Below are 13,680 nucleotides of genomic sequence, written 5' to 3' on the forward strand. Positions count from 1 at the left end.
TTATACGTGCAGTTGACACATCGGCTCGTTGGTCTAGGCGTATGATTCTCGCTTCGGGTGCGAGAGGTCCCGGGTTCAAATCCCGGACGAGCCCTTCTATAACACTTTTGGTCGCAACGTACAAGTACATTTTAAATGACTGGGTTATCGATACACGTCTGTCTTATATCGTACGCTTCCGTCCCTTACAATCAAATCTATCATTTGAAAAAAACAAACCAACAATTAAATGCGTGAACGCAAGGTTTCTTACTTCGATCTTTGAACAGTTTGTTTGTTACATGCAATATAATTGCCACTTAAACAAAATGTTGTCTTCGTGTCAAATGCTTTGGTACAAGCCATGCCAAACATTTGAAAAGAATTACAAATCAGCTAGTTTGCCTGATTTACAAATCTGTCTCATCCAATCTAATACTTCGCACAAAATATCGCCCAACGTGGGGCTCGAACCCACGAACGTTGGATTAAGAGTCGAACGCTCTACCGACTGAGCTAGCCGGGCGCACAAGGTTGCAGTCGACTCAAAATGCGTAAACCTTCCAAACAATACACACCACATAGGTGTGAACATACGATAATGGCAAAGGATCGGACTTTCTGGTTAAAACAATTCTTGTTTATACGTGCAGTTGACACATCGGCTCGTTGATCTAGGGCAGTAGTTCTCAAACTGTGCGTCGCGACGCCCTGGTGCGTCGTTTCAATCTTCCAAGGGCGTCACAGAATAGTTTCGTTTCGTGACTTTTTGTTGTTGTATCAATAAACACAGCTTTAATAACAAGTTTCCTCAATAACTTTTGTTTCCTGGTGCGTCGCAAGTCCAGAAAACTTTTCCAGGGGCATCGCAACAACAAAAAGTTTGAGAACCACTGGTCTAGTGGTATGATTCTCGCTTAGGGTGCGAGAGGTCCCGGGTTCAAATCCCGGACGAGCCCTTTTATAACACTTTTGGTCGCAACGTACAAGCACATTTTAAATGACTGGGTTATCGATACACGTCTGTCTTATATCGTACGCTTCCGTGCCTTACAATCAAATCTATCATTTGAAAAAACAAACCAACAATTAAATGCGTGAACGCAAGGTTTCTTACTTCGATCTTTGAACAGTTTGTTTGTTACATGCAATATAATTGCCACTTAAACAAAATGTTGTCTTCGTGTCAAATGCTTTGGTACAATCCATGCCAAACACTTGAAAAGAATTCCAAATCAGCTAGTTTGCCTGATTTACAAATCTGTCTCATCCAATCTAATACTTCGCACAAAATATCGCCCAACGTCGGGCTCGAACCCACGACCGTTGGATTAAGAGTCCAACGCTCTACCGACTGAGCTAGCCGGGCGCACAAGGTTGCAGTCGACTCAAAATGCGTAAACCTTCCAAACAATACACACCACATAGGTGTGAACATACGATAATGGCAAAGGATCGGACTTTCTGGTTAAAACAATTCTTGTTTTTACGTGCAGTTGACACATCGGCTCGTTGGTCTAGGGGTATGATTCTCGCTTCGGGTGCGAGAGGTCCCGGGTTCAAATCCCGGACGAGCCCTTCTATAACACTTTTGGTCGCAACGTACAAGTACATTTTAAATGACTGGGTTATCGATACACGTCTGTCTTATATCGTACGCTTCCGTCCCTTACAATCAAATCTATCATTTGAAAAAACAAACCAACAATTAAATGCGTGAACGCAAGGTTTCTTACTTCGATCTTTGAACAGTTTGATTGTTACATGCAATATAATTGCCACTTAAACAAAATGTTGTCTTCGTGTCAAATGCTTTGGTACAAGCCATGCCAAACATTTGAAAAGAATTACAAATCAGCTGGTTTTCCTGATTTACAAATCTGTCTCATCCAATCTAATACTTCGCACAAAATATCGCCCAACGTGGGGCTCGAACCCACGAACGTTGGATTAAGAGTCGAACGCTCTACCGACTGAGCTAGCCGGGCGCACAAGGTTGCAGTCGACTCAAAATGCGTAAACCTTCCAAACAATACACACCACATAGGTGTGAACATACGATAATGGCAAAGGATCGGACTTTCTGGTTAAAACAATTCTTGTTTATACGTGCAGTTGACACATCGGCTCGTTGATCTAGGGCAGTAGTTCTCAAACTGTGCGTCGCGACGCCCTGGTGCGTCGTTTCAATCTTCCAAGGGCGTCACAGAATAGTTTCGTTTCGTGACTTTTTGTTGTTGTATCAATAAACACAGCTTTAATAACAAGTTTCCTCAATAACTTTTGTTTCCTGGTGCGTCGCAAGTCCAGAAAACTTTTCCAGGGGCATCGCAACAACAAAAAGTTTGAGAACCACTGGTCTAGTGGTATGATTCTCGCTTAGGGTGCGAGAGGTCCCGGGTTCAAATCCCGGACGAGCCCTTTTATAACACTTTTGGTCGCAACGTACAAGCACATTTTAAATGACTGGGTTATCGATACACGTCTGTCTTATATCGTACGCTTCCGTGCCTTACAATCAAATCTATCATTTGAAAAAACAAACCAACAATTAAATGCGTGAACGCAAGGTTTCTTACTTCGATCTTTGAACAGTTTGTTTGTTACATGCAATATAATTGCCACTTAAACAAAATGTTGTCTTCGTGTCAAATGCTTTGGTACAATCCATGCCAAACACTTGAAAAGAATTCCAAATCAGCTAGTTTGCCTGATTTACAAATCTGTCTCATCCAATCTAATACTTCGCACAAAATATCTCCCAACGTGGGGCTCGAACCCACGACCGTTGGATTAAGAGTCCAACGCTCTACCGACTGAGCTAGCCGGGCGCACAAGGTTGCAGTCGTCACAAAATGCGTAAACCTTCCAAACAATACACACCACATAGGTGTGAACATACGATAATGGCAAAGGATCGAACTTTCTGGTTACAACAATTCTTGTTTATACGTGCAGTTGACACATCTGCTCGTTGGTCTAGGGGTATGATTCTCGCTTCGGGTGCGAGAGGTCCCAGGTTCAAATCCCGGACGAGCCCTTCTATAACACTTTTGGTCGCAACGTACAAGTACATTTTAAATGACTGGGTTATCGATACACGTCTGTCTTACATCGTACGCTTCCGTGCCTTACAATCAAATCTATCATTTGAAAAAACAAACCAGCAATTAAATGCGTGAACGCAAGATTTGTTACTTCGATCTGTGAACAGTTTGTTTGTTACATGCAATATAATTGCCAGTTAAACAAAATGTTGTCTTCGTGTCAAATGCTTTGGTACAAGCCATGCCAAACACTTGAAAATAATTACAAAACAGCTAGTTCGCCTGATTTACAAATCTGTCTCATCCAATCTAATACTTCGCACAAAATATCGCCGAACGTGGGGCTCGAACCCATGACCGTTGGATTAAGAGTCCAACGCTCTACCGACTGAGCTAGCCGGGCGCACAAGGTTACAGTCGACTCAAAATGCGTAAACCTTCCAAGCAATACACATCACATAGGTGTGAACATACGACAATGGCAAAGGTTCGAATTTACTGTTTTGAACAAGCCTTATGTATACATGCAGTTAACACATCGGCTCGTTGGTCTAGGGCAGGGGCGGGCAACTTCTCGAGTCGGCGGGCCTGATATGGGAAAATGAAGTACTTGGCGGGCCGGATTCCTGAATCGATACATTAATCGCGTATTTATCAAGTGATTTAAAACGGATTTTTGACCACCTAAACCAAATACAATCAATAACGTCACAATTACAATACAGTCCAAACAATCTAACTGATATAACATAAAATTACTCACCACAGCAAATTTAATGCATACACCACAGACTTAGATACTGCTATAATACTAACTAGGCTACACGTGGGAAACACAAGGTTGGCAGTTATGCCGTAACAATGGACGTATGGTGCAATGGTAACAACGGCGGGGAAGTTTTTTGCTATTGGGGAGCATTACTGTCCGTTACAACTATAATTTGACGTAGTAAGCAAGTAGTGGGGGATTGCAGCAGACTGTGGCCGCGGGCACATTATCATGTAAGACCCGGAAACTGTCTGCGGGCCGCTCAAAATCCCGTCGCGGGCCGGATCCGGCCCGCGGGCCGTATGTTGCCCGCCCCTGGTCTAGGGGTATGATTCTCGCTTTGTGTGCGAGAGGTCCCGGGTTCAAATCCCGGACGAGCCCTTCTATAACACTTTTGGTCGCAACGTATAAGTATATTTTGAATGACTGGGTTATCGAAACAATCTGTCTTATATCGTACGCTTCCATTTGTTAGAATCAACTCTATCATTTGAAAAAAACGAACAAACAATTAAATGCGTGAACGCAACGTTTCTTACTTTGATCTTTAAACAGTTTGTTTGTTACATGCAATATAATTGCCACTTAAACAAAATGTTGTCTTTGTGTCAAATGCTTTGGTACAAATCATGCCAAACAATTGAAAAAAAGCCAAATCAGACACTTTATCGGAACTGCAAATTTTTCTTTTCCAATCTAATACTTCGCACAAACTATCGCCCAACGTGGGGTTCGAACCCACGACCGTTGGATTAAGAGTCCAACGCTCTACCGATTGAGCTAGCCGGGCGCACAAGGTTGCAGTCGACTCAAAATGCGTAAACCTTCCAAACAATACACACCACATAGGTGTGAACATACGATAATGGCAAAGGATCGGACTTTCTGTTTAAAACAATTCTTGTTTATACGTGCAGTTGACACATCGGCTCGTTGGTCTAGGGGTATGATTCTCGCTTCGGGTGCGAGAGGTCCCGGGTTCAAATCCCGGACGAGCCCTTCTATAACACTTTTGGTCGCAACGTACAAGTACATTTTAAATGACTGGGTTATCGATACACGTCTGTCTTATATCGTACGCTTCCGTGCCTTACAATCAAATCTATCATTTGAAAAAACAAACCAACAATTAAATGCGTGAACGCAAGGTTTCTTACTTCGATCTTTGAACAGTTTGTTTGTTACATGCAATATAATTGCCACTTAAACAAAATGTTGTCTTCGTGTCAAATGCTTTGGTACAAGCCATGCCAAACACTTGAAAAGAATTCCAAATCAGCTGGTTTGCCTGATTTACAAATCTGTCTCATCCAATCTAATACTTCGCACAAAATATCGCCCAACGTGGGGCTCGAACCCACGACCGTTGGATTAAGAGTCCAACGCTCTACCGACTGAGCTAGCCGGGCGCACAAGGTTGCAGTCGACTCAAAATGCGTAAACCTTCCAAACAATACACACCACATAGGTGTGAACATACGATAATGGCAAAGGATCGGACTTTCTGGTTAAAACAATTCTTGTTTATACGTGCAGTTGACACATCGGCTCGTTGGTCTAGGGGTATGATTCTCGCTTCGGGTGCGAGAGGTCCCGGGTTCAAATCCCGGACGAGCCCTTCTATAACACTTTTGGTCGCAACGTACAAGTACATTTTAAATGACTGGGTTATCGATACATGTCTGTCTTATATCGTACGCTTCCGTGCCTTACAATCAAATCTATCATTTGAAAAAACAAACCAACAATTAAATGGGTGAACGCAAGGTTTCTTACTTCGATCTTTGAACAGTTTGTTTGTTACATGCAATATAATTGCCACTTAAACAAAATGTTGTCTTCGTGTCAAATGCTTTGGTACAATCCATGCCAAACACTTGAAAAGAATTCCAAATCAGCTAGTTTGCCTGATTTACAAATCTGTCTCATCCAATCTAATACTTCGCACAAAATATCGCCCAACGTGTGGCTCGAACCCACGACCGTTGGATTAAGAGTCCAACGCTCTACCGACTGAGCTAGCCGGGCGCACAAGGTTGCAGTCGACTCAAAATGCGTAAACCTTCCAAGCAATACACATCACATAGGTGTGAACATACGACAATGGCAAAGGTTCGAATTTTCTGTTTTGAACAAGCCTTATGTATACATGCAGTTAACACATCGGCTTGTTGGTCTAGGTGTATGATTCTCGCTTTGGGTGCGAGAGGTCCCGGGTTCAAATCCCGGACGAGCCCTCCTATAACACTTTTGGTCGCAACGTACAAGTATATTTTGAATGACTGGGTTACCGAAACAATCTGTCTTATATCGCACGCTTCCATTTGTTAGAATCAAATCTATCATTTGAAAAAAACGAACAAACAATTAAATGCGTGAACGCAACGTTTCTTACTTTGATCTTTAAACAGTTTGTTTGTTACATGCAATATAATTGCCACTTAAACAAAATGTTGTCTTTGTGTCAAAGAATTACAAATCAGCTGGTTTGCCTGATTTACAAATCTGTCTCATCCAATCTAATACTTCGCACAAAATATCGCCCAACGTGGGGCTCGAACCCACGACCGTTGGATTAAGAGTCCAACGCTCTACCGACTGAGCTAGCCGGGCGCACAAGGTTGCAGTCGACTCAAAATGCGTAAACCTTCCAAACAATACACACCACATAGGTGTGAACATACGATAATGGCAAAGGATCGGACTTTCTGGTTAAAACAATTCTTGTTTATACGTGCAGTTGACACATCGGTTCGTTGGTCTAGGCGTATGATTCTCGCTTCGGGTGCGAGAGGTCCCTTGTTCAAATCCCGGACGAGCCCTTCTATAACACTTTTGGTCGCAACGTACACGTAGATTTTAAATGACTGGGTTATCGATACACGTCTGTCTTATACCGTACGCTTCCGTGCCTTACAATCAAATCTATCATTTGAAAAAACAAACCAACAATTAAATGCGTGAACGCAAGGTTTCTTACTTCGATCTTTGAACAGTTTGTTTGTTCAATGCAATATAATTGCCACTTAAACAAAATGTTGTCTTCGTGTCAAATGCTTTGGTACAAGCCATGCCAAACACTTGAAAATAATTACAAATCAGCTAGTTTGCCTGATTTACAAATCTGTCTCATCCAATCTAATACTTCGCACAAAATATCGCCCAACGTGGGGCTCGAACCCACGACCGTTGGATTAAGAGTCCAACGCTCTACCGACTGAGCTAGCCGGGCGCACAAGGTTGCAGTCGACTCAAAATGCGTAAACCTTCCAAACAATACACACCACATAGGTGTGAACATACAATAATGGCAAAGGATAGGACTTTCTGGTTAAAACAATTCTTGTTTATACGTGCAGTTGACACATCGGCTCGTTGGTCTAGGGGTATGATTCTCGCTTCGGGTGCGAGAGGTCCCGGGTTCAAATCCCGGACGAGCCCTTCTATAACACTTTTGGTCGCAACGTACAAGTACATTTTAAATGACTGGGTTATCGAAACAATCTGTCTTATATTGTACGCTTCCGTGCCTTACAATCAAATCTATCATTTGAAAAAACAAACCAACAATTAAATGCGTGAACGCAACGTTTCTTACTTTGATCTTTAAACAGTTTGTTTGTTCAATGCAATATAATTGCCACTTAAACAAAATGTTGTCTTTGTGTCAAATGCTTTGGTACAAATCATGCCAAACAATTGAAAAAAAGCCAAATCAGACACTTTATCGGAACTGCAAATTTTTCTTATCCAATCTAATACTTCGCACAAACTATCGCCCAACGTGGGGCTCGAACCCACGACGGTTGGATTAAGAGTCCAACGTTCTACCAACTTAGCTAGCCGGGCGCACAAGGTTGCAGTCGACTCAAAATGCGTAAAGCTTCCAAGCAATACATATCACATAGGCGTGAACATACGACATTGGCAAAGGAACGAACTTTCTGGTTAAAACAATTCTTGTTTATACGTGCAGTTGACACATCGGCTCGTTGGTCTAGGGGTATGATTCTCGCTTCGGGAGCGAGAGGTCCCGGGTTCAAATCCCGGACGAGCCCTTCTATAACACTTTTGGTCGCAACGTACAAGTATATTTTGAATGACTGGGTTATCGAAACAATCTGTCTTATATCGCACGCTTCCATTTGTTAGAATCAAATCTATCATTTGAAAAACAACGAACAAACAATTAAATGCGTGAACGCAACGTTTCTTACTTTGATCTTTAAACAGTTTGTTTGTTCAATGCAATATAATTGCCACTTAAACAAAATGTTGTCTTCGTGTCAAATGCTTTGGTACAAATCATGCCAAACAATTGAAAAAAGCCAAATCAGACACTTTATCGGAACTGCAAATTTTTCTTATCCAATCTAATACTTCGCACAAAATATCGCCCAACGTGGGGCTCGAACCCACTACCGTTGGATTAAGAGTCCAACGTTCTACCGACTGAGCTAGCCGGGCGCTCAAGGCTGCAGTCGACTCAAAATGCGTAAACCTTCCAAGCAATACATATTACATAGGCGTGAACATACGACAATGGCAAAGGATCGAACATTCTGGTTAAAACAATTCTTGTTTATACGTGCAGTTGACACATCGGCTCGTTGGTCTAGGCCAGCGTGGTCCAAATGCAGGCCCGCGGGCCAATTGTGGCCCGCGAGATAATTTTGTTGGCACGCGAAAGTCCCAACATTTTAATGACAACTATAAGTTTTGTCTTCAGTAATTCAATGTTTTTAATATATCAGAATTAACGCACACTAAATGCTATAAAATCTCCTATTGTGACGCATGACAAGGCATTGTTATGTAATAAAGTGTTCTGCTTCTCCAAACCGTTCAGGGGCATTTCTGCGCTAGAGTGGAAACTGAATATTTTTGACAGCTTCTACTAAGTAAATAACTATAAAGTATAAAAATAAACATATCTATAGGTAAAAAAGGTGTATAGTTACCCTAGAGTTGGCCCAGAAAAAGGTTTTTCCTGCAAAAATTTAAACCTTGGCCCGCGTAGTAAGTTAACGATTTTAAATGGCCCGCAACAAAACAAAGTTGGACCACATTGCCCTAGACCAACGAGCCGATGTGCCAACTGCACGTATAAACAAGAATTGTTTTAAACAGAAAGTTCGATCCTTGCGCGAAGCATTAGAATGGATGAGACAGATTGGTAAATCAAACAAACTAGCTGATTTGGAATTCTTTTCAAGTGTTTAACATGACTTGTATCAAAGCATTTGGTACACAGACAACATTTTGTTTAAGTGGCAATTATATTGCATTGAACAAACAAACTGTTTAAAGATCGAAATAAGAAACCTTGCGTTCACGCACGTATTGTTCAAGTGGCAATTTTATTGCATTAAACAAACAAACTGTTCAAAGATCGAAGTAAGAAACCTTGCGTTCACGCATTTAATTGTTGGTTTGTTTTTTCAAATGATAGATTTGATTCTTACAAATGGAAGCGTACGATATAAGACAGATTGTTTCGATAACCCAGTCATTCAAAATATACTTGTACGTTGCGACCAAAAGTGTTATAGAAGGGCTCGTCCGGGATTTGAACCCGGGACCTCTCGCACCCAAAGCGAGAATCATACCCCTAGACCAGGGGTCGCCAACCCGCGGCTCTGGAGCCGCATGCGGCTCTTTGATCCCTCTGATGCGGCTCGGTTTTTAAATTTACCAAATGTTGTACATTTGAATAAAAATTATTAGACGATCATGCCGAACACAAAAGTCGAACACGAAAATTGAAGTGCAGTAGCATGACTGTACTCGCTTGTTGTAGTTACCTGCAACCCCGCCTCTATACCATCAAACGTGAAGTCTGAAAGAGGCAAATTGGCGGCGCGCAGGTTAATACGCAATATGAGACAATACTGTTTTTGTTTGCAGTGTGTGTGCGCGCGTAACAATAGCTCTTTGTTAATTGTTGAACGCAACGTTTCTTACTTTGATCTTTAAACAGTTTGTTTGTTCAATGCAATATAATTGCCACTTAAACAAAATGTTGTCTTTGTGTCAAATGCTTTGGTACAAATCATGCCAAACAATTGAAAAAAGCCAAATCAGACACTTTATCGGAACTGCAAATTTTTCTTATCCAATCTAATACTTCGCACAAAATATCGCCCAACGTGGGGCTCGAACCCACGACCGTTGGATTAAGAGTCCAACGTTCTACCGACTGAGCTAGCCGGGCGCACAAGGTTGCAGTCGACTCAAAATGAGTAAACCTTCCAAGCAATATACATATCACATAGGCGTGAACATACGACAATGGCAAAGGATCGAACTTTCTGGTTAAAACAATTCTTGTTTATACGTGCAGTTGACACATCGGCTCGTTGGTCTAGGCCAGCGTGGTCCAAATGCAGGCCCGCGGGCCAATTGTGGCCCGCGAGATAATTTTGTTGGCACGCGAAAGTCCCAACATTTTAATGACAACTATAAGTTTTGTCTTCAGTAATTCAATGTTTTTAATATATCAGAATTAACGCACACTAAATGCTATAAAATCTCCTATTGTGAGGCATGACAAGGCATTGTTATGTAATAAAGTGTTCTGCTTCTCCAAACCGTTCAGGGGCAAGTAAGAAACCTTGCGTTCACGCATTTAATTGTTGGTTTGTTTTTTCAAATGATAGATTTGATTCTTACAAATGGAAGCGTACGATATAAGACAGATTGTTTCGATAACCCAGTCATTCAAAATATACTTGTACGTTGCGACCAAAAGTGTTATAGAAGGGCTCGTCCGGGATTTGAACCCGGGACCTCTCGCACCCAAAGCGAGAATCATACCCCTAGACCAGGGGTCGCCAACCCGCGGCTCTGGAGCCGCATGCGGCTCTTTGATCCCTCTGATGCGGCTCGGTTTTTAAATTTACCAAATGTTGTACATTTGAATAAAAATTATTAGACGATCATGCCGAACAGAAAAGTCGAACACGAAAATTGAAGTGCAGTAGCATGACTGTACTCGCTTGTTGTAGTTACCTGCAACCCCGCCTCTATACCATCAAACGTGAAGTCTGAAAGAGGCAAACTGGCGGCGCGCAGGTTAATACGCAATATGAGACAATACTGTTTTTGTTTGCAGTGTGTGTGCGCGCGTAACAATAGCTCTTTGTTAATTGTTATGCAACAAACGCGTTAACAAAGGAATAAAAATTTGCAAAAACAGAATATGCAACGCTACGTAAAGTTGTTTTCTCTGCTGACGAGACTAGTGTATCAGTGTGTCTAATATGCAATAAAACGCTAGCTAACAACAAAAAGTCGAATGTCATCAGACTAAAAACGTTTTGCATTTTATTTCAAATTTTAAAACGGCTTCGTGGCTCCCAGTGTTTGTTTCACTACGTAAAACTGGTCCGAGTGGCTCTTTGAGTAGTAAAGGTTGGCGACCCCTGCCCTAGACCAACGAGCCGATGTGTTAAAAGGCTTGTTCAAAACAGAAAGTTCGAACCTTTGCCATTGTCGTATGTTCACACCTATGTGATGTGTATTGCTTGGAAGGTTTACGCATTTTGAGTCGACTGCAACCTTGTGCGCCCGGCTAGCTCAGTCGGTAGAGCGTTGGACTCTTAATCCAACGGTCGTGTGTTCGAGCCCCACGTAGGGCGATGGTTTGTGCGAAGTATTAGATTGGATAAGAAAAATTTGCAGTTCCGACAAAGTGGCTGATTTGCCTTTTTTCAATTGGTTGGCATGATTTGTACCAAAGCATTTGACACGAAGACAACATTTTGTTTAAGTGGCAATTATATTGCATTGAACAAACAAACTGTTCAAAGATCGAAGTAAGAAACCGTGCGTTCACGCATTTAATTGTTGGTTTGTTTTTTCAAATGATAGATTTGATTCTAACAAATGGAAGCGTACGATATAAGACAGATTGTTTCGATAACCCAGTCATTCAAAATATACTTGTACGTTGCGACCAAAAGTGTTATAGACGGGCTCGTCCGGGATTTGAACCCGGGACCTCTCGCACCCAAAGCGAGAATCATACCCCTAGACCAACGAGCCGATGTGTTAACTGCATCTATACATAAGGCTTGTTCGAAACAGAAAGTTCGAATATTTGCCATTATCGTATGTTCACACCTACGCGATGTGTATTGCTTGGAAGGTTTACGCATTTTGAGTCGACTGCAACCTTGTGCGCCCGTCCAGCTCAGTCGGTAGAGCGTTGGACTCTTGATCCAACGGTCGTGGGTTCGAGCCCCACGTTGGGCGATATTTTGCGCGAAGCATTAGTTTGGATGAGATAGATTTGTAAATCAGGCAAACTAGCTGATTTGGAATTCTTTTCAATTGTTTGGCATGATTTGTACCAAAGTATTTGACATAACCACAACATTTTGTTTAAGTGGCAATCATATTGCATTGGACAAACAAACTGTTCAAAAATCCTTTGCCATTATCGTATGTTCACGGCAATGTGATATGTATTGCTTGGAAGGTTTACGCGTTTTCTGTCGACTGCAACCTTGTGCGCCCACCCAGCTCAGTCGGTAGAGCGTTGGATTCTTAATCCAACGGTCGTGGGTTCGAGCCCCACGTTGGGCGATATTTTGCCCGAAGTATTAGATTGGATGAGATAGAGTTGTAAATCAGGCAATTGGAATTCTTTTCAAGTGTTTGGCATGACTTGTATCAAAGCATTTGACACAAAGACAACGTATTGTTCAAGCGGCAATTTTATTGCATTGAACAAACAAATTGTTCAAAGATCGAAGTAAGAAACCTTGCGTTCACGCATTTAATTGTTGGTTTTTTTTTTCAAATGATAGATTTGATTCTAACAAATGGAAGCGTACGAAATAGGACAGATTGTTTCGATAACCCAGTCATTCAAAATATACTTGTAGGTTGCGACCAAAAGTGTTATAGAAGGGCTCGTCCGGGATTTGAACCCGGGACCAACGAGCCGATGTGTTAACTGCATGTATACATAAGGCTTGTTCAAAACAGAGAGTTCGAATATTTGCCATTATCGTATGTTCACACCTATGCGATGTGTATTGCTTGGAAGGTTTACACATTTTGAGTCGACTGCAACCTTGTGCGCCCGGCTAGCTCAGTCGGCAGAGCGTTGGACTCTTAATCCAACGGTCGTGGGTTCGAGCCCCACGTTGGGCGATATTTTGCGCGAAGCATTAGTTTGGATGAGATAGATTTGTAAATCAGGCAAACTAGCTGATTTGGAATTCTTTTCAAGTGTTTGGCATGATTTGTACCACAGCATTTTACACAAAGACAACGTATTGTTCAAGTGGCAATTTTATTGCATTGAACAAACAAACTGTTCAAAGATCGAAGTAAGAAACCTTGCGTTTACGCATTTAATTGTTTGTTTATGATAGATTTGATTGTAAGACACGGTTATCGATAACCCAATCATTCAAAATATACCTGTACGTTGCGACCAAAAGTGTTGTGAAGGGCTCGTCCGGGATTTGAACCCGGGACCTCTCGCACCCGAAGCGAAAATCATACCCCTAGACCAACGAGCCGATGTGTCAACTGCTCGTATAAACAAGAATTGTTTTAACCAGAAAGTTCGATCCTTTGCCATTATCGAATGTTCACGCCTATGTGATGTGTATTGCTTGGAATGTTTACGCATTTTGTGTCGACTGCAACCTTGTGCGCCCGGCTAGCTCAGTCGGTAGAGCGTTGGACACTTAATCCAACAGCCATGGGTTTGAGCTCTACGTTGGGCGATATTTTGCGCGAAGTATTAGATTGCATGAGACAGATTTGCCAATCAGACAAACTAGCTGATTTGGAATTCATTTCAAGTGTTTGGCATGGCTTGTACCAAAGCATATGACACAAAGACAACATTTTGTTTAAGTTGCA

The 13,680-nt window shown here is 41.9% G+C and overlaps 25 non-coding genes across 25 annotated transcripts; 11 read left to right on the forward strand and 14 right to left on the reverse strand.

Moving 5' to 3' along the window:
* Window positions 1-22: 22 nt before the first annotated feature.
* Trnap-cgg (transfer RNA proline (anticodon CGG)) lies at window positions 23-94 on the forward strand. Its single transcript has one exon. It is a non-coding gene; the product is annotated as a tRNA-Pro (tRNA).
* A 338-nt stretch (window positions 95-432) lies between these two features.
* Window positions 433-505, reverse strand: Trnak-cuu (transfer RNA lysine (anticodon CUU)). The gene has a single exon. It is a non-coding gene; the product is annotated as a tRNA-Lys (tRNA).
* A 770-nt stretch (window positions 506-1,275) lies between these two features.
* Trnak-cuu (transfer RNA lysine (anticodon CUU)) lies at window positions 1,276-1,348 on the reverse strand. Its single transcript has one exon. It is a non-coding gene; the product is annotated as a tRNA-Lys (tRNA).
* Window positions 1,349-1,485: 137 nt separating this feature from the next.
* Window positions 1,486-1,557, forward strand: Trnap-cgg (transfer RNA proline (anticodon CGG)). Its single transcript has one exon. It is a non-coding gene; the product is annotated as a tRNA-Pro (tRNA).
* Window positions 1,558-1,894: 337 nt separating this feature from the next.
* On the reverse strand, window positions 1,895-1,967 carry Trnak-cuu (transfer RNA lysine (anticodon CUU)). The gene has a single exon. It is a non-coding gene; the product is annotated as a tRNA-Lys (tRNA).
* Window positions 1,968-2,737: 770 nt separating this feature from the next.
* On the reverse strand, window positions 2,738-2,810 carry Trnak-cuu (transfer RNA lysine (anticodon CUU)). The gene has a single exon. It is a non-coding gene; the product is annotated as a tRNA-Lys (tRNA).
* Window positions 2,811-3,356: 546 nt separating this feature from the next.
* Trnak-cuu (transfer RNA lysine (anticodon CUU)) lies at window positions 3,357-3,429 on the reverse strand. The gene has a single exon. It is a non-coding gene; the product is annotated as a tRNA-Lys (tRNA).
* A 1,083-nt stretch (window positions 3,430-4,512) lies between these two features.
* On the reverse strand, window positions 4,513-4,585 carry Trnak-cuu (transfer RNA lysine (anticodon CUU)). The gene has a single exon. It is a non-coding gene; the product is annotated as a tRNA-Lys (tRNA).
* Window positions 4,586-4,722: 137 nt separating this feature from the next.
* Window positions 4,723-4,794, forward strand: Trnap-cgg (transfer RNA proline (anticodon CGG)). The gene has a single exon. It is a non-coding gene; the product is annotated as a tRNA-Pro (tRNA).
* Window positions 4,795-5,131: 337 nt separating this feature from the next.
* On the reverse strand, window positions 5,132-5,204 carry Trnak-cuu (transfer RNA lysine (anticodon CUU)). The gene has a single exon. It is a non-coding gene; the product is annotated as a tRNA-Lys (tRNA).
* A 137-nt stretch (window positions 5,205-5,341) lies between these two features.
* Window positions 5,342-5,413, forward strand: Trnap-cgg (transfer RNA proline (anticodon CGG)). Its single transcript has one exon. It is a non-coding gene; the product is annotated as a tRNA-Pro (tRNA).
* Window positions 5,414-5,750: 337 nt separating this feature from the next.
* On the reverse strand, window positions 5,751-5,823 carry Trnak-cuu (transfer RNA lysine (anticodon CUU)). The gene has a single exon. It is a non-coding gene; the product is annotated as a tRNA-Lys (tRNA).
* A 137-nt stretch (window positions 5,824-5,960) lies between these two features.
* On the forward strand, window positions 5,961-6,032 carry Trnap-ugg (transfer RNA proline (anticodon UGG)). The gene has a single exon. It is a non-coding gene; the product is annotated as a tRNA-Pro (tRNA).
* A 303-nt stretch (window positions 6,033-6,335) lies between these two features.
* Trnak-cuu (transfer RNA lysine (anticodon CUU)) lies at window positions 6,336-6,408 on the reverse strand. Its single transcript has one exon. It is a non-coding gene; the product is annotated as a tRNA-Lys (tRNA).
* A 546-nt stretch (window positions 6,409-6,954) lies between these two features.
* Trnak-cuu (transfer RNA lysine (anticodon CUU)) lies at window positions 6,955-7,027 on the reverse strand. Its single transcript has one exon. It is a non-coding gene; the product is annotated as a tRNA-Lys (tRNA).
* Window positions 7,028-7,164: 137 nt separating this feature from the next.
* Trnap-cgg (transfer RNA proline (anticodon CGG)) lies at window positions 7,165-7,236 on the forward strand. Its single transcript has one exon. It is a non-coding gene; the product is annotated as a tRNA-Pro (tRNA).
* Window positions 7,237-7,781: 545 nt separating this feature from the next.
* Trnap-cgg (transfer RNA proline (anticodon CGG)) lies at window positions 7,782-7,853 on the forward strand. The gene has a single exon. It is a non-coding gene; the product is annotated as a tRNA-Pro (tRNA).
* A 336-nt stretch (window positions 7,854-8,189) lies between these two features.
* Window positions 8,190-8,262, reverse strand: Trnak-cuu (transfer RNA lysine (anticodon CUU)). The gene has a single exon. It is a non-coding gene; the product is annotated as a tRNA-Lys (tRNA).
* Window positions 8,263-9,936: 1,674 nt separating this feature from the next.
* On the reverse strand, window positions 9,937-10,009 carry Trnak-cuu (transfer RNA lysine (anticodon CUU)). The gene has a single exon. It is a non-coding gene; the product is annotated as a tRNA-Lys (tRNA).
* Window positions 10,010-11,362: 1,353 nt separating this feature from the next.
* On the forward strand, window positions 11,363-11,435 carry Trnak-cuu (transfer RNA lysine (anticodon CUU)). Its single transcript has one exon. It is a non-coding gene; the product is annotated as a tRNA-Lys (tRNA).
* A 334-nt stretch (window positions 11,436-11,769) lies between these two features.
* Trnap-ugg (transfer RNA proline (anticodon UGG)) lies at window positions 11,770-11,841 on the reverse strand. Its single transcript has one exon. It is a non-coding gene; the product is annotated as a tRNA-Pro (tRNA).
* A 137-nt stretch (window positions 11,842-11,978) lies between these two features.
* On the forward strand, window positions 11,979-12,051 carry Trnak-cuu (transfer RNA lysine (anticodon CUU)). Its single transcript has one exon. It is a non-coding gene; the product is annotated as a tRNA-Lys (tRNA).
* Window positions 12,052-12,311: 260 nt separating this feature from the next.
* Trnak-cuu (transfer RNA lysine (anticodon CUU)) lies at window positions 12,312-12,384 on the forward strand. Its single transcript has one exon. It is a non-coding gene; the product is annotated as a tRNA-Lys (tRNA).
* A 500-nt stretch (window positions 12,385-12,884) lies between these two features.
* On the forward strand, window positions 12,885-12,957 carry Trnak-cuu (transfer RNA lysine (anticodon CUU)). Its single transcript has one exon. It is a non-coding gene; the product is annotated as a tRNA-Lys (tRNA).
* Window positions 12,958-13,259: 302 nt separating this feature from the next.
* On the reverse strand, window positions 13,260-13,331 carry Trnap-cgg (transfer RNA proline (anticodon CGG)). Its single transcript has one exon. It is a non-coding gene; the product is annotated as a tRNA-Pro (tRNA).
* Window positions 13,332-13,680: the final 349 nt, after the last annotated feature.

This window comes from Phallusia mammillata, chromosome 4 (assembly GCF_965637545.1).
Source record: "Phallusia mammillata chromosome 4, kaPhaMamm4.hap1.1, whole genome shotgun sequence".
NCBI classification, from domain to species: Eukaryota; Metazoa; Chordata; class Ascidiacea; order Phlebobranchia; family Ascidiidae; genus Phallusia; species Phallusia mammillata.